The 18,431-nt window shown below is 43.6% G+C and overlaps 1 protein-coding gene and 1 pseudogene across 3 annotated transcripts in view; both read right to left on the bottom strand.

The window, feature by feature from the left end:
* CTDSPL (CTD small phosphatase like) overlaps positions 1 to 18,431 on the bottom strand; it is a 116,819-nt gene that overhangs the window by 62,589 nt on the left and 35,799 nt on the right. The window lies entirely within an intron of this gene.
* LOC123792766 (non-histone chromosomal protein HMG-14 pseudogene) lies at positions 2,971 to 16,985 on the bottom strand (annotated as a pseudogene).

Genomic DNA, 18,431 nt, shown 5'->3' with positions numbered 1-18,431 from the left:
TTACATAATACCAAATGTGTGGTTAATGTTTATGAAATATTTGTGGAATGGGAAGGTTACTCATTTACCAGGCTCTCACAAATCCTACTAGTTAAGCTCCCTTGTTTTTTTTTTTTTTTAAAGATTTTGTTTATTTATTCGACAGAGATAGAGAGACAGCGAGAGAGGGAACACAAGCAGGGGGAGTGGGAGAGGAAGAAGCAGGCTCATAGCGGAGGAGCCCGATGTGGGGCTCGATCCCATAACGCCGGGACCACGCCCTGAGCCGAAGGCAGACGCTTAACCGCTGTGCCACCCAGGCGCCCCTAAGCTCCCTTGTTTTTAAGTGTCAGACTCCCTTTGAAATGATAACTGGATTCCTAATACATTTCTGCCTCCCATTATTACTGAAGCCTGGGCTGGTTCCCATGTCCCCAACACCACACACACATGCACACACACACACACACACACACACACACCCTGAAGACCTGGCCTCGGCTAACATCTTTTCCCTTCTTCCTACCCTAAACACATGGGGACCCTTTTGCCTCTTGTGGTTGGTCAACTGGTACCTGGGTAGCTTGCAACCTGGCTAACTAACACCTAATTGATTTACCTTACCCAGAGACTCCTAATACAAAACCACCCATAAAAGAAATATTTCAAAACCAACAAGAGGCTAGGTACTACAAAGCCCTATTCCAGAACTTAACACTTGAGGCCTGTAAACATCGGCTTGGAAGGAAGGGGTGGTCAGGGTTGACTGCAGAAGGAGCTGGCCTCCTCTCCTCCAGGGGGAGCCACAGTACTCTCCATCCTTCCCTGCTGAGACAGTCCTATCACTTCTAGACCCCCACCCTACCCAAGACACCATAAATCAAGGTGCTCTAGAGTTACAAATGAATATGTTAAACTGTAATTAACTAAAGAGGTTTTCCTAATGACTAAGCATATCAGGGTCCTGGCTCCTCCCTCTCTCTGTAGAGAGGGTTATACCTGCCACCCAGGTGTTTGGACAGCTTCCTGATTCTTGTTGCTACTTCTCCTCTTGCCCTTCTTAGTAAGAGAATCTGAATATCTGTTTTGGAAATCCACTACAATGTTAAAGAAAATTTCTTTGCCTGCAAAGAAATCCTTATTATTTGCCAAAGGGTCTTCTTGTTGGGTGTTTGGTGGAACAAGGAGCAGGTAATCTGCACCGCAGATAAAGAAGACTGTTATTCCTTCATCCCGCAGCCCACTCTGTTCCAGATATGCCTCTCATATCTCACTGGCCCTTCTCTGAATTCTCCTCCAGTTCTTGCTGAGTAACAAAAAGGAAGTCATCACTCTGCATCCTCCACTTAGTTCTGAATGCACTGAAAATTGTTACCAAAAGGGATCTCCCCAAGTCTGTGAAACCCAAAAGGTACTATACTCTTAGTATTCAGTCACGTCAGCAAAGCACACTGGAAAAGTGAATGCGGCAGCCGCCATAACCACATCTAGGGCTCACCCTTTGCTTCGATTTCCTGAGTACAGCAATAAACCAAGTCAGCCCATGATAAACTTGTTTTGAAAGAAGCAAGGGAATTAAGTGATTTAAATTACCTACATGCTCACTGTAGGCTCTGCGTCTGTCCTGGCACTCATGAAAGACACAGGACAAAATCACCACCTAACAAAGCCCTACTTACAGTCATAAAGCAGGGCAGAGGCTGGGACTTTGCACACAGGGCAGGGGCCTCGACCTTGGAACCAGTGGAGCTTGAGAACAGCTATACCCCACTGTCTCACCTCCCCCAGACATCACAGCCCACATTCACATGTGCTGAGCTCACACCTCTCACATGGGCCCCTGGCCCCCACCCTGTGCAACGCAGTAATTCAGACTCTATGTATTTGTTTGGGACAAAGGGATGTCTGTTTCAGCAGCAGGCAAACTTTTTCCATGGAAATATAGCCCTAAATTTTAAAAATCAAAGCCAATAAAAAGAAAATATTCATTTTATTTTACAATGAATTTTTTAGGAATATATCTGCTATATTCTTGATGCATTTTTCACAAATACTATCTACTTCAAATGACTGAGAAATTTCATCAAATTACCTTTACACTGAATTTCCAGATCTCTGAAGAGAAGAATGCAGTCCAGCCTCTGAGAACCATAGATTCAAAGGGAATTCCGCAAGTAAAATTTTAGGGCCTTATGCAAACTATTGTACGGTCACTCTATGTGGTCTAGAATTGTGCTAATACTTTATTCACACTACCTCATTTAATCTCCATAGCAACCCTATGAAGTAGTCACTATTAGTCTCCCATTTTACAGATGGGGACACTGAAGCACAGAGAGGGTAAGACACTTGCTCGAAGTCACGTAGCTAATAAGTGGGCCTGGGATTTAAATCCTGTTCATAACTTAACCACTCTTCCCAGAATAATGAAGAGAATGGGAATGTGTGGTACATTTACTTTGTAGGAAATGAAAGTTTAATGTTTAATCAGCAAACATTTGAAATACATTGGCATTAGTTCCTGGGACCACAGTCCTGAATTCCAAGCAATGGTGACTTGCCGTTCTGTTCCTTCCTTCATTCCCTCCCCACACATGGGACTTGGTGTCAAGCCCTGGTCAAGGTCACATGGCCCCATGATCATGATCACTGAGCCCCTGGTGGGAAGGGCCAGGCTTTCCTGAAGGAGAAGTTAGAGAACTCCGGCTACCCATCCAGGACTATTCCTCTCCCCCTTGCTGCTGCCTGAGAGAATACCGCTACACCAGGAAAAACAGGAAGCTGGTAACCAGATATGCCAGAACAACCACCCCACTGTTCAGAGCCACCGGTGAGAAGCACAGCCCCAGCCCTGTGTCCCTGGGCCTCCTGCCTGGAAGGAAACAGCCGGCCCCAGGGCAGGGTTGGGCACGCCACAGACTCACCTCTGGGTGAGCTCCTAACCAGCCACTCAGCCACCCTCAACAGTCTGCTCCGCCCCAGAATCTGGAAGGCAAGGAAAAGGATCCCTGTTTACTGAGCATCCACCACACCGGTGCTTGTTCATGACCCGAGCCAGTCCCACGGGTGGAAGGTGGGTCATAATTTCCATGGCATAAACGAAGACAGGGAGGCTCAGAGAGCTTGAGTGATCTGTGCAGCCAGGACATCACAGTCGGGGACTGGAACCTCGTTTTGTCTGCCTACGAAACCCTCAATTCAGTGCATTTTTCATTATGCCATGCTGCAAAATTTCTTTCTCAAATTTAACTAACAGTATCTTGATTTCTATTTGGCTAACAAAATAAAGCAAAAACACCAATGAATCAGTATCAGTTTCTTTAAAGAAAACCACTTTATATAAAAATGGTTAAACATTTTAAAGGGAAAATATAAAACAGTTGCAGAATTATGACAAAAACTAAACATTGGGTAAAGGCTGCATACAAATTAAAAGTCCAAGACCACCCGAATAGTAATATAAACAGAAATACTAATTTCAAACTTGGAAAAATTTCAACCTCTTCATTAATCAAAGAAACACAAAAATAAAATCAATGCATGTGAGCTATTAAATTGGCAATTAAGAACTTTTAAACACCACGTTGTTATAAGAAGGTACTACTGTTGTAACTGTAAATTGCTACTATCCCTTTGGAAAGCAATTTAGTAATTTGTACCAAGAGTACGGATGCTTTTTGTACACTTCCTCACCCAGTAATTCCATTTCCTGAGTCTATCCTAAGGGACTAATTTAAAATATGAAGAGGTTACATGCAGCATTTTCTACATTACTTATATGTGGGGGATAAGTGGAAAGCAGCTAAATGTCATTCTAATAAGTGTTGGTATATTCAATCAATAAAGTATTACACAGCCATTAAAAATGATGGTGACAGAGTTTATGTAGCAAAATGGAAAAATACTGTTAAATGCAATATTAAGGAAAGATAACTGGGATAAGGATGTAAAATGTAATTTATGTAAAATGGGAATACGTGGACATGGGCTACCACTTTTGCAAAAAAAAAAAACAAAAAAAAAAAACAAACAAAAAAAACAAACCAGAAGAAACTAAAGGTAAATACATCAAAAAGAGGAAAGAGGATGCCTTGCTCCAAATATTTTAGGAAGGCTCTTCTGATAAGTTGACAGGCATTTGCCATATCTTCCACTTTTCCCTTAGGCATTTCTTTTTTTTTTTTTTTAAACAAAAGAGAACCACATTTGGAATAGTCTTGCTTGCTGCGATGGACACTGGCCCGCTTGGCGGGCACTACCAGGTGGTGAGTTTCCAGAAGTGAGGCTGGGGGGCGGCTCCCAGCATCCTTTCCTTCGTGTGGTTTCTACACAGCTTTTGTGCTGTGTTTGTGTTCTGACCCTACAAAGGTTACTTTTGTTCCACTAACTGCTGTGGTTCAGGGGCTACATTGAGGGCTATGGGGGAAAACCATTCAAACCTAAGAGTAAAACCCTTTTTAGGTTTCTTTTAAAACCTAAAAGAAAAAGAAAAACCGAGGACTTCTTTTTGTTTGTCTTGTAGCTCAGGAGCAGAGGGCTGCATTTACCATATGCAACAGTTCCTGATTAACGCTGTCTAGGCAAAAGCCCTGTATTTATGTATATATGCATTTTTTTTCCTTTCATGTCTACAGCCCATTTCCATTCTCCTCACCCCACAGAGAGATTTCCTAATGTGCCTGAGGTGTATCCTTATGTCCACAACAGTGCTTACAAAATGTGCAATGTGCACCTATTTTTAACTTATAGAAATACTAGTTTATGCATCTCATTCTTCTTTTTCCCCTATGTACTATGCTCTTGCCATTCACGCACATTGTTCTGTGCATAGTACTGAGCTGCTGGGTAATAAATACAGTGAGGTGTGTACCCACCAGGGCACTGAATGCCATGGACTCCCAGCCTGCCATCTCTCTAACCCCTCCCTCCTTCCCCAGCTCTGCCACTTGTTTAAACATGAGGGCTGTATGCCTATGACCTAACATAGTATCAACAGTACCAAGCGAATATGACAATTCTTTAAGCCCCTTTATAATTTTTTAAAGAAAAAAATTGCACTTGAAACATGTAGTCTACAAGCATGTATTTTTCTTATATGCCAAGAATTCCCTGTGATAACTTTGATAATTAAAAATGTATAAATAAAATATACTCAATTCCTTTATCCTCTCTTCAACTATTTTGAAGCAGCTGCTTTTGGAAGGGCCATAAGTGGTCACCTAAGACTCTCAAGGCCAGGATCTGAATTCCAGAAATGTCAGAAAGCGGCTGCTGTTGTTTGATGACTTGATTCTGTAATCTGGTATCTCTGAGGTCACACTTTGATCCTGAAATTGACACTCTGGGAGCCACGTATGTCTCAGCAAGTGCACATAGCAGGACAAAGTGAATGGAGGCGGGTTTCTAGCTAGGACGGGAGCAGGGGTAATGTCCCACTGGGCTCTGTGCCCTGCCTGTGACCCCTACCACAATAAAAGCTGTTTATGACTACAATCCTCTTTAGTCCTGAACTAGCTGTTCATCAAAGCAGTTTCCCACAGACTTCTTCCTTTGCACCTCCTAACAATCGTGTGCGGGCCAAGGTAGGCATTACCAACTCCAGGTTAGGAGGGAAGGTGCTGAGGCTCAAAGGGTGAAGTCACTTGCTCAAAGTCACAGATGCAGCAAGGGGTAGGAGGGACAGTCCTGCCTTGGTTGGTGTGAGCCACCCTTGGGGAAAGGTGGGGAAAGTCCCCACTACCACAGTGGGAGAGCACACCCGTGTACTCTTTAAAAATCAGGGTTCTAACAGTCTATGCCTACCAAAGCACGGGTGATTCTTATCCTAGTGACTCTGTGCCCTAGAGATCATGTTTCTACCAGTCCCTCCCTCTCCTGATCCCGGTGAACCATGAAGGGAGGCATGAGTGAAAAATGGGAGCCCCAAAGGGCCAGCTCCTCCCCTGCTTGCAGGCATCTTTTTTTCGGAGCTGGAAAAGATCTTAGGAACCATATCCGTCAGGGTTCTGGCAGGAAACAGATGGCACTCTCAAATTGGGTAATTTGAGGAGAGTTTAATAAAGGGGCCATTTATAAGGGGTGGGCAGGGACTAGGGGAACCACAGTGCAGTGTTCCGGGACCAGTAACAGTGCCACAGTTACAGCTTTAGGACCAAAGGGGTGAGGGAGGAGAGGCTACTGGAACCTTGAGACAGAGTGCCCTGTGAGAGGGCTGCCTGCCAGGAGCCCAGATAAAAGGAGGAGCCAAGAGAATCAATATTTTGGTCCCACTCCTCCTCCACTCCCCACCCCCCAATCCTATTGATTTTCCTTACAGGGTAAAGAATGCAACAGGGGGCCAGGAAGCAAGGGAGCCCATTCATATAGTCCCTACTGGTCAGATTCCAGAGCACAGGGCAGGGTGGAGAAGGCTGGAGGGAAGATCTGGAGGGGCAAGAAGAGAACACCCAGCATAAGAACAAACTGACCCAACCCTTTAACGTGAAAGGTACTGTAACTCCCAGGGAAAGTCCTGGGCTAGAAAATCAATGGATGAATTGCAGAGTTGGGCTGGGAACTCAATCCCTGGGTGCCAGTCCACACTCCTCACTCTCCATTTGACCCGAGGATTCCTTTTCCTATAAGCATGGCTCAAACCTTGAAAAATAATCATATCAGCTGGAAACTATTTATGTCTCATTTAGGGATTGTGTATTCCAAAGCTACCCCCTCACCCCCAAGTGGTTCAGTCTACACGACCTTGGCACTACTCCCCAAATGACTACTTTGTTCACACCTGTGTGCTACACCTTTGACACAGGAGTCAGGGTCCCCACAGTTTAAAGGGACCAGCTTGGAAGAAAATACCTTGCAGCAGGCACAGGCATGAAAACACAAATGGGTGAGCACATGTCTGTAGTTCTGTAGTGAAGCTTGGCTGTGGCACAAGAGGGGAAGAAGGAAGTCCCTCCGTCCAACCTCCCGTACAGACAAACAGGCCCCCAACCTTCAGTGAACTGACAGAGCACCCTCCCACTCCACTTACATACAGAAATAGCTGTGCATTGACCCATGAACTGCCCAGGCCTGGAAAAGTCCTCCAGGATATTTTAAAAATCACATGTTCTTCTAAGCCTTTTAAAATTTGACTAGAGAAGTGGCTGGCTAAAAAAAGAGCAAATTATCAAAATCCTTTTTAGAGGCACTGTCTGAGCTACAAATTCAAAATAAAAGATCAAAATGTTATTTGACCCTCAATTTCCTCAGACATTCTATAAACCTTGCTCTATTTATAAAATAAGCTTCCCAATTCTTTGGATAAGAGACTTAGCTCAAGAAAACCATGAAAAGATTATCGATGATTAATCTCATACATATATTAGCATGATACCTCAATATAAAATTAAAAACACCAGAGAACTCTTGTTTGGCTTCCTAATTTTTATATTCATTCATTCCATCTCTCAATGTTTCCTGGGTGTCTGTGTTTGGAGCTGTGGGCAGAACAAAATATAGTAAGACTCAGAGTGGCAAGTGGGGACCAAATCCCAAAGGAAGGTTCTCCCATCTTCTATCTCTTGTAGGCAGTGAGGAGGCACCGAGAGCTTCCAAACAGAGGAGTAATTAGACTGCATCATGCTTTGGCAATTATTTATGCTAGAAATATGTACAGGATGATGATGATGACGGTGATGAGACCCAGAGGCAGGAAGCCTCGTTAGAAGGCTGTTGAGATATTGCAGTCAAGATGCAAGGATGGGCAGAAAAACCACTTTCCCAGAACAGAGAATGTGGAGAAGGAAGTGGCAGAGATTTGGACCAGGTCTGCATGACGCAGCAGGGAGATGTATCCTGGAATGTGGGAAGGCCAGACATGTTTTCTCCATGAAAAGGGGGCTGAGCAGAGAGCTGAGGGCTGAATGCCCAGACAAGGGTGAGCTGTGCTTTTCCTCGTGCCTTGTCTCAGGGTCTGGGGTGGAGCACTGCTCTGGCGAGGGACTGGAAGGGGACCTCTCACCCCTGATGCGCTCCCCCTAATCCCATCTCTGTTCCAGTGGGTCAGCACTAGGGTGAGCCAGCTCTCCCTCGGCATAGCTCTTCACACTGTGAAGTTCTTTCTCAGTGTGGGTGAGAATAAGTACCCTGGGTTTTCCACCTGCTGGAGTGGCCTCTAAAGCTTGATAGTGTGTGCCTCTCCTTCTTCTCCTGGGTGTCTAAAAAGGGGCCCAGTGAGGACTCCCCCCAAAGGGAATTAGTGCCATAACCAGCTTGGCTCTGCTAAGCAATCTGGCTTTTCTCTCTGATTAAAATGAAAATGTCACATAATCAAGTTCAGAGTTTTAGTAAAGGGCCGTTCTGCAGGCAGTCTGACAGGCAGCCAGCCCACGGAGCCAACTTTATTCCACAGAATTGTTCATTCTCAGGAGATTTACTGTACGGCTCTCCTGCCCTGGACAGGCTGAAGGAGAAGTCCAGGAGCCAGCGAGCGTGTGGTAGGGATCTGGTGACGGAGGGAGTGCCACCCAATTACTTTCTGCTTACACTATTACAGCTCACACATGTGCCACTTCTATGAACCAGTCACCCAGTGGCAGCGGCCGCGGGAAGCTGGCTGGTGGACCTGGCACCAGCCGGAAACGACTGCATGAACTTGGCAGTAACTCTGCCCAGCAGTGGCGGTGCCCTGACCCGTCGCAGCTTCTCAGCAGAAGAGGACAGATGCAGGGTAGACAGCAGAAAAGGGACAACGGGGCTTCTGTCCCAAGAGACTCTGAGCTGGTGCCTGGGTTGCTATGAAGCCGTTCCATGGTGCACAGACAGGATCTGGTGGAGGTGAGCTACACCCTCCACTGACTGTTTGCCTGGACAGCCTCGCACCAACAAGGGCATCCTTGCTTGGCTTTGGCATTTGACCCTCAGGACCCACATCTGCTCTCTATCTGCACCAGAAATCAAACAAATACCCTACAGCCGCTACTGAGAAGAGAGAGCCTCATTCATCCATCCTGCAGGCTCCTTCCCCGCTCGCTGACCACAGGCTCTCACGTCCCGGGCTGCCAGGCAACCCTCCCCGGTTCCCTGCCCCTACCTCCAGGCAGCCTCACACCTCAGGGTTCAAAGCTGTTTTGCGGCACCAGCAGCAGCTGTAATAACAGCAACAAGGAGGCCTCTGGAGTGAGTCATCATTTCAAAGTATGTGCACACACATTCCCTCATTTGTCCTGATAACTGCCTCTCACCTCTGGGCGGCTTGCGATGGAGGGTGCAGCTAATAGCAGCCTCCCTTTCAAACAAGGTCGTCCTCAGGAATGCCAGCAATCTGACCAGCAGCCTTTTCCCAAGACCTCTCCTCCCTCTCTTCAGAGAACCCACACTCTCCACTCCGCCCTGGTGTTAGTACCCCAGTGGCCCAGGCAGGTACGTGGCTCTCCAATGGCCAGGTAACAGGAATCATCGCCCTCCTCCCCTGTCTCAAAGTCTTAAACAAGCCAGGCATCCTTGCCTGGCTCTGGCATTTCACCCTCAGAGCCCAGAGAGGCCCACATGGGGCCTGTACCTCCTTGTTGCTCGACTTCAGGGGAACGGAGTTTCCTGGAACGCAACTCCCAAGGTGCATGGTAACCCCGTTCCTACAGTTGTGCAGAGCTATGTGCCTGAGACTCGGAATATCGAAGAGGACCTGGGATCCATTAGCACCTGCCACAGCCACAGGTGTCTGTTGAGGAAAGAAGACACAGTGTGTCCCGTGGCTAAAGGGTGACTGGGGACCACCAGGGTGGCCTGGTATAAGACTCTGCCTGACTGTGATACTCCTCATGAGTGGTGACTGTTTGACCCAAGACATAATCTCTTTGGGGGTCTGTGAGACACAGCAGTAGCAGCAGACAGCAGCTGGGGTGACACAGTAGAGAGAGCAGTAGAAACAAGAGAAAGAAGTAGCAAAGAGCCCAGTTTTGCATGCCTGGAAGAATCCCCAGGGTAAGGAGTCCTGGATGCCTAGTGCTAAAGTGATGGCCTGACAGTGGGTACTTAGAGTTCCTGATACATCCTGAATGATGAAGTGTTAACAGGCCTGCTGGGAAGTACAGAGACCCTGGGTGAATGGGGGGGGGGGGGCTGTGGCTGGGACCCAGGCCTGAGTTTCCCCTTGTCCCTGAGGGTGTGCCCAAGGAGCTCCTAACATACCCTAACAAACTGGGCACACCTCTTAGAGGCTGAAAAAGATTGATTACAATAGGAAGGAATTATTACCAGAGGAACAACTGAGCTTCCAAGATATTAAATGACTTGCTGATACAGCCACTGATGGCTGCTCACCCATCAAACATTCCCTTGCCTCCCTTTCCAACAGAACCCTGATCCCTTTAGGGACGACAGTGCGTGCAGCTGAAACTTCTCCCACAGAACCCCTTACACCTAAGTGGCCACATGGACTTCTGGCCAATCAGACATAAGCTGAGCATTTAGGAAAGAGCTTCTTGCTTTCCTGATGTAGGGATTGGCCCTGATTTCTACTCTACTGCTTCTTCCTGCCTCAGATACAGCAGGCATCTGCCACCATAGGAGGAAAGCCACATGCCAGGGAGAGTATAGGTAGGAAGGTAAGAGACTGAGTCCCTAATGACACTGTGTGAGCCCTGCACTGGCTCCTTCCAGAATTCTCATTGTGTCTGAGAAATAACTACTTACTTATTTAAGCCACTCTCCGCTGGGTTTTTTTGAGTTTTACAGCTGAATGCATTCCTGACTGATATACCTGCCTACTCACAGAGCTGCTGGTAAATGGTGGGGCTGGACTCCAAGCACTGCCTGTATAAATCCAGAGCCTACCTTGCTTGTTATCCACAAGGTAGCGGGCAGCACTACCTCTCGCTCTCAGGACAAGGGGTCTGCAAATTAGATGCCGTATGTAAAGCACTTGACACATCAGAGCAGATACCCAATAAATATTAGCTACTGTTACTACTATTATCATGAGGCCAAGTATGCTCCAAGCCACTTGAAGCTCCTCTGTTTTAGTATCTATGACCACAGCGAGTGGGAACCCAGAAAAAGGTGTCCTTCTTTCTGAGCAAAAGAGAGTGAGGAAGGGTTAGGTCCTTGGGCTTACCAGGGCTACTGGGAAAGGGGAGGTTGTCCACTGAGATGGTCTCCCATTCCCAGAGCCTGCTTGTCCCCTGGGAAGGGCAGCACAGATATAGAGTGGGCCCTGCCATCATTAGAGGGAAGACTCCCTCTCTGTTCCTTCAGTCTGGACCCAGCATTCGCAGAAAGCCAGACAAAAGCCCTGAAAGGGCTCAGTCAGGGGCAACAGGCACCCTAGCAAACCTGAATCATTTCTCTTCCTTCTCCAGACACAGAAGTATGTCTCCTGAAACCAAGGATATTGCTGCTTTTACAAGAGAACATTGGAAACAATCTAAATGTCTAACAGTGAGGGACTATTTTAAAAAGTGATGCTATGTCCACAGAAGAAAATGAATATTCTGTAGTAATTTAATATGATATTCTCTAAGGGTTTTTATAATTTGGGAAAAACTCTCATGTGAAAATAGCTGACATATTAAGCTATCCATGTGTTATATTTTCCATGATCCCCTTATGACATTACACATACACATATATAAGAGAAATCCAAAAGGCAAGAAGAAAAATTAAAAAGCTAACAATGATTAACACCTGTAAGTTGTGGTATTATGGATGACTTCTTCATCTTTACACTTCTGATGTTTTCTATGATTTCTACAGTTTCTTTTATAACCACAAGAAAAATCCTTATAAACAAACTGAAGAAAGGGGAAAGTGTATTAGTGACAGAAGTTATTACTACTTGGACAGGATATCTGGCTTCAAAACACGCTGTTTGCTAACAGCCAGAAAGCAGACATTTCAGTGAAATACTTTTAAAATGGAAGAGCCTCTGATGTGGCACTCCTCATTTCCCAGCAAAAGAAAAAGACCACCCCCCCTTAATTGGGGCCTGGGTCTATAGGCACATCCCTTACTCCTTTGAAGCGGCTCTGATCTGAGATCCCTCTCACTGGGGATCCCTGAGAGAAGACCCTCCCTGTGAAAGACCATCTCTGCCAAGTTCACAGAGCACAGATATCTGAGACACCCGGAGATGGCGTCCTGGTGTTCTGATGAGGTTGGGATATGGTTTCTCTCCCTAATAAGATGAAAAGTGAATGGATGCTAAGAGATATGTTTTCTCTGCAGCTCAGCTCTCTGTATAACTAGCACTCCGTAAGCATCAAGCCTGAGTCTTTCGAACTGGGGCTAAGCCAGCCAGCAAACCACCACAGCCACGGCAAATTTACTATGGAAGTGCTCCGGGCTACCTTTCTTTCTGTTCTTCCTCCCAAGGAGTTTGTGTTCCCACACCATACAACTTTTTCAGCCTATCATTTCTTTCCCCACATCAAACACTTGGACCCAGTGGTCTGGAAGTAACAATATCTCCACTATCTTTCCTTCACACTTGACACAGCAGGCGTCCACCCTGGACCTGGATGCTTAGGATGGAAAGTTAATTTTTCATCGTACACCCAATGGTTCGATATATCGTTTGGGACTTTGATCTTTGGGACCAAAGATCAGAACATATCAGATATAATAACAAAACCATTAATAAAAACTCACGTGGTAAAAGATACTCTTTTCATCCAAAGAAACTGTGTTGTTCCACACAGTTTTAAGATTCCATTTCCTTGCACCCAGGAATTACCAGAATGCTATCAGCATTCTGTGAAGAGTCTCATTTCAAATTCAGATTATTCAGACTCATCTGTGACAGATGTAGAACTCCCAGATTTCCACAATGTGTTGTAAGTTTTCCCCTATAACCCCCATCTGGCTTAACATCACCATCAGTGATTTTTTCAGAATGTGAAAGTTCAACAGCTTGAAATGTTAAGACTGTAAAAAGCAGCATTATCACCCAGCAACAGCTCAGAGCTTTGACACTTGAATATGGGATTTGTAATATATCTAACAGTACAATCCAGACTTGATGAAGAAAGAGTTGGCTAATAGAGTACAATAATATTGCAAGAGGAAATATTTACTCTGTTTGAGCAACGACTTCTTCAGGCGGCCATAAGATCACAGAATGTTGGAACTGGAAGGGCCTTGAGATCCTCTAATCTAATTCCTTCAAATTGAAGCCGGGGCCTGGGCACCCCTCCAAGGGAGCACATGACTGGAATAAAGCCTTACAGTGAGGAGTGGGTCGGGGCTCCCATTTGGACTTCCCGCATTTCTACGTACCACTAATTAACGTCTACGTTAAAGCATCCGTCTCCTGGCCTTGTGCAAAGACACAATGTCTCCCACCTATCTACTGAATAAAATCCAAACCTGGTTTTCAAGGCCCTGGTCTCACCTTTCTACCTTTATTCCACACTCTCCAAACACCTGCACAGGCTCCTTTCTGCACCTGGGATACCACCTCCTCTTTTGAGGCCCTCTGTCCATTGGTATTCAGTATATCCCCTCCTCTATGCAGACTCCATGGTTCCTCCGACATAAATATGCTCTCGTTCTCCTGAACAACCACACCAACTTGTCCCTATCTCTACTAGAGAATGTATCATATTCTGCACTCTATTATTGGTTGGTTTGTTTTATATCCTTCATCAGATTCCAAGTTTCCAGAGAACAGGGAAAATGCTTGATTCATATTAATTAGTTAATTATTCCATGGTCCTTTGCTTATCTGCAGTGCTTGAAAAAAATCAGAACAAATGTGATCATAATATGTTTTTCTTGTCTATAAAGGCAGATCCAATAAAGGTTCAATTCACTGCACTGCAGTAATTCTGTATGCATGGTATTAGAAGCAAACTTCTTCCTCACTCTTTCTCCCCAACATTTTGTTATGAAAAATTTCACATACACAACAAAGTATGTTTAAGGCCACCTAGATTCTACCATTAACATTTACTTGACTGTACTTACTTTATCACATATCTATACACATATTCATTCTTGTATTCATTCATTAATCCATTTAATCTTTTTGATGTATTTCAAAGTAAACTACAGATATCATTCTACTTCCTCTAAATAATTCAGCATGTATATCATTAACTACAGTTCAATATTCATTTTTTTTCTCTTGAGGTAAAATTTATATTCAATGAAGTGCCCAAATCTTAAACGTATACACACTGAGTTTATATAAATATATATACCTGAGTTAAAAAAATCCCACTCTGCCATAAGGAACCACTGTTTTGATTTTTCCCCACACCATAGATTAGTTTCAACTATTCTAGAATTTCATACAAATGGAACCAAATACTAAATACTAAACACTTTTTGTGGAAAGCTTCTTTCACTCAGTTTTTTAGTTTCATACATGTTGCATGTATTAGTAATTTTCTCCTTGATATTGCTAAGTAGCAGTCCATTGTATACCACTGTTTCTGTATCCATTTTCCTACTGATGGGGACACATAGGCTTTATAAGTGTTTGTCAACATAGATTTCAATTTCTCTTGTGTAAATAACTGTGAGTAGAATTGCTGAGTCAAATAAGGACATATTTAGTTTTATAAGAAATGCTAGAGGGGTGCCTGGGTGGCAGTTAAGTGTCTGACTCTTGATTTCAACTCAGGTCTTGATCTCAGGGTCATGCGTTCAAGCCCAATGTTGGGCTCTACAATGGGCATGGATGGAGCCTACATATATATATATATATAAATAAATAAATAAATAAAGCTAGAGCTTTCCAAAGTGGTTATATCATTTTACATTCCTACCAACACTGAGAGCTCCAAATTGTTTGTGGGAAGGTTTTTTTTTTTGTTGTTTTTTTTTTTAAAGATTTTATTTATTTATTTGACAGAGATAGAGACAGCCAACGAGAGAGGGAACACAAGCAGGGGGAGTGGGAAAGGAAGAAGCAGGCTCATAGTGGAAGAGCCTGATATGGGGCTCGATCCCGTAACGCCGGGATCACGCCCTGAGCCGAAGGCAGACGCTTTAACCGCTGTGCCACCCAGGCGCCCCCTGTGGGAAGGTTTTTGACACTGAATTAGAATTTTTTTTATAGACATAGGGCTATTCAGATTTTCTGTCTCATCAGGTGTCAGTTTATTTATTTTTTTAAAATAGATTTATTTATTTATTTGGGAGAGGGAGAGATAGAGAGAGCACAAGCAGGGGGAGGGGCAGAGGAAGAGGGAGAAACAGACTCCCTGCTGACCAGGGAGCCTGATGTTGGGCTTGATCCCAGAACCCTGGGACCAGGACCTGAGCCAAAAGGAGACGCTTAACCCACTGAGCCACCCAGGTGCCCCCAGGTGTCCGTTTTTCAAAGAATTTGTAGAGTTCATCTAAGTTGTGGAATTTTTGTGGCATAAAGTTGTTCCTAATATTCTTATTAATTTTGTAATGTCGGTAGGATTGATAACACCTCTTTTACTCTGGTTCTTGGTAATAAGTGCTCTCTCTCTATCTAATCAATTTTACTGATCTTTTAAATGACAAAGAATTTGGATTTAGAGTTTTTCTCTACTTGTTGTCTATTTTCCAATTTATTATTTTTTTCTTTCATAATTGTGTTTTTATTGATTGTTCTAAGGATTAGTACACACATCTAAGGATCAGTACAGACATTTCAGTTTGTACACAATTCTTAATGTACATACTGAAAATCTAAAAAATCATGTAGTTGTGATTCTTTTCTAAAACTTATTTATTCCAGTGACCTTCCAGCTTAAAATTTGAAGGCAAATTTTCCTTAACAGTATGTCAAGTGCAAATATCTTCAAATGTTGATACACTACTATACTGTTAAATCCCATTAATTCACAATTTAATATCATATACACTACATACTCAAATTTTCAATCTCGCACAGCACATTAACAAGTTACTAGGAAAACTGGACTACCAGACCAAGATGTTACAGAGTGCAGAAAATTCTGACAGGGAGAGCCAAGATCAAGGAGTGGTTTTCTTTAGGAAACAAGTCTACCAAAAGCGACATGGAAATAGAAGTAATTTAAAATGTTCAAGACGTATTAAGTGCCCGACTGACTCCAAACTGCCATTTAGTATGCTTGGTATTGCAGGATATAAAAACTACCCCATCTATGGAATGTTGAGCTGACACACAAGACTATCAAAGCCTCCCATATTCAATATTTCACTATTCTCTGGTTGTACCAAAACAAAACAAAACAAAAAAACAACAACAAATGATTTCACCTCTTATAAAAAAAATTTACACTTAAAAAATGGGATGAGGTGGGATTCCCTCTTTCTTAAAAATGTCTCTAGAGCTACTAAAAAACTTCCATTTATGAAATAGTTGATAAAAATATTTCTCGGGATTGTACAAGAAGGGAGACAGGGACCACTGACAAGACATGGTATATGATATTAATCAGATGGCTTCTTTCTCCCTGTTTCATGAGAGGCTGGACTCTCCTCATTTTTAGTTTCTCTATTTTCTGCAGGTAAGTCTTCTTTCATTTCTTGGTTAGCCACTTCAGCCTGTCTTCCCTTTGCTCCCCTTTTCCCCTTTGTTTGCACTTTTTTGTCTGAAGATTTACCCTCTCCTGCTGCCTTTTTTGGCTTCGTTTCCACTTTTGCAAGAGCAGGTTTAGCTGACAACCACAAAAACCTTCTCTTGGGCTCCTCTTTCGCTGCCCCCTCGCAGGAGCTGACCTTCCTCTTGGATATCGTGAGGGGGGTGGGCGAGTGCCCAGTGCCTGCACCTGCGGGGCTGAGGCCTGTGCAGAGCCTTCAGGAAGCTGGGCTGCCTGGCTGCTGCAGCTCCTCCCTACTGCTCTTATCTATTTCATGTCCTTCTTACTACTTATTTTGGATATTTTTCTTAAGAGGAAACCTTCAGACACTGAGTTTTAGACCTGTCTTATTTGATAAGGTAGCCCAAGACCATATGTGGGTATCTAAATTTAAATTAATTTAAATTAAATTAATAAAAAATTAAAGCCACATAGGATTAGTTAGTGGCTATCAGACTTGACAACACAGATATAGAACATTTCCATTGCCACAGAAAGTTCTATTGTACAGCACACTTAAGACTTTTCTTTTGGGGGCATCTGGGTGGCTCAGTTGATTAAGCCTCCAACTCTTGATTTTGGTTCAGGTCATGATCTCAGGGTCATGAGATCGAGCCCCCGGCCAGGCTCGGTGCTCAGCACAGAGTCTGCTTGGGATTCTCTTTGTCCTTCTTCCTCTGCCCCTCCTCTCTCTCTCTCTTAAATAAATAAATAAAATCTTAAAAAAAATACCTCTTTATAAAACAAACATTTAAAGCTCTAAAATTTCCTCTAAGTAGTGCTTTAGCTGCATCCTATAAATTTTGATGTCATATTTTCATTACCATTAACTAAATGGTTAAAACTATTTTTGAATACCCTTTTGATTTCTTCTTTGAAACGCAGATATTTAAAGTGTGTTCCTGAATTTCCAAATATTTGGGGTTTCCCAAGATATATTTCTGTTATTGATTTCTAATTTAATTCCAATGTAGTCAGAGGATATATTACATTCTCTACATATTCCAAATTTTTAAACTTTACTGAGACTTGTTTCATGGTCCAGCATTTTTACCAATGTGGTAAACATGTCATGTGCAATTGAAGAGAATGTGTATCCTGTTGTTCTTAAATGTAGTATTCTACAAACATCAATCTGGCTATGTCTTCATCTATGCCTCTTGCCGATTTGTGTGTGTGTGTGTGTGTGTGTGTGTGATTGACCTATCAGTTGCTGACAGTGGGAAAATCTCCAACTCTGAGGTATTTTTTGTTTCTCCCTTTAATTCTGTGAATTGGTATATAAGTTGCAGCCCGGTAACTTTCAGTTGGCTAGTATGAAATAGAAACTTTGGCTAAGAGATTTAACAAAGAAGCTTCTGGTATCTCATTAATACGCTGAAGTATACAATGAACTATGCTGCTTATTTGGTTGTTAACAGTTTACTGAGACCCTAAAGATAACTGTTTCCTCTAGAAGTTTTCAAGCTCCATGTCTTTATCTACTTATAGATATATTTTTCAAATTTGCTAATCTGAACTAATTACAGGAAGGAGCAATTTGCACTTTAAATGTTCTTTAAAAAGTGTGCTTTTAGTTCCACCTCTGGTCTGGCCAAGGTAGCTCCTACTGGACCAATTCTCCTGGGAAAAGCTATACACTCCAGACAAGATATAAAAACAATAGCCTGAAGGCACTGTAGAAAGACAAAAAATAGGGAGATTCTGCAGGAGGGCTGAGATGTGGGACAAAGGAAAAGACAGAGATGTGTTTCCCAATTTTATGGCTTTTAGCCTGGTGGCAGGCTGTGGTCAGTGCCAGGCTGAGTGGCTAAAACTCCAACAGAAAGCATGCAGTCTTTCAGAGACAGATTTTGGAACCACCACAGCCACTGGAAAAGTGAAGAGGGAATCCCAGAAAGAATAGAGCCAGAAAGAGAAAGCCTCAAATTC

Source organism: Ursus americanus, chromosome 20 (genome assembly GCF_024610735.1).
Source record: "Ursus americanus isolate L20-20 chromosome 20, mUrsAme1.1.p, whole genome shotgun sequence".
Taxonomy (NCBI): Eukaryota; Metazoa; Chordata; class Mammalia; order Carnivora; family Ursidae; genus Ursus; species Ursus americanus.
This window is presented reverse-complemented; position numbering and strand designations above follow the sequence as displayed.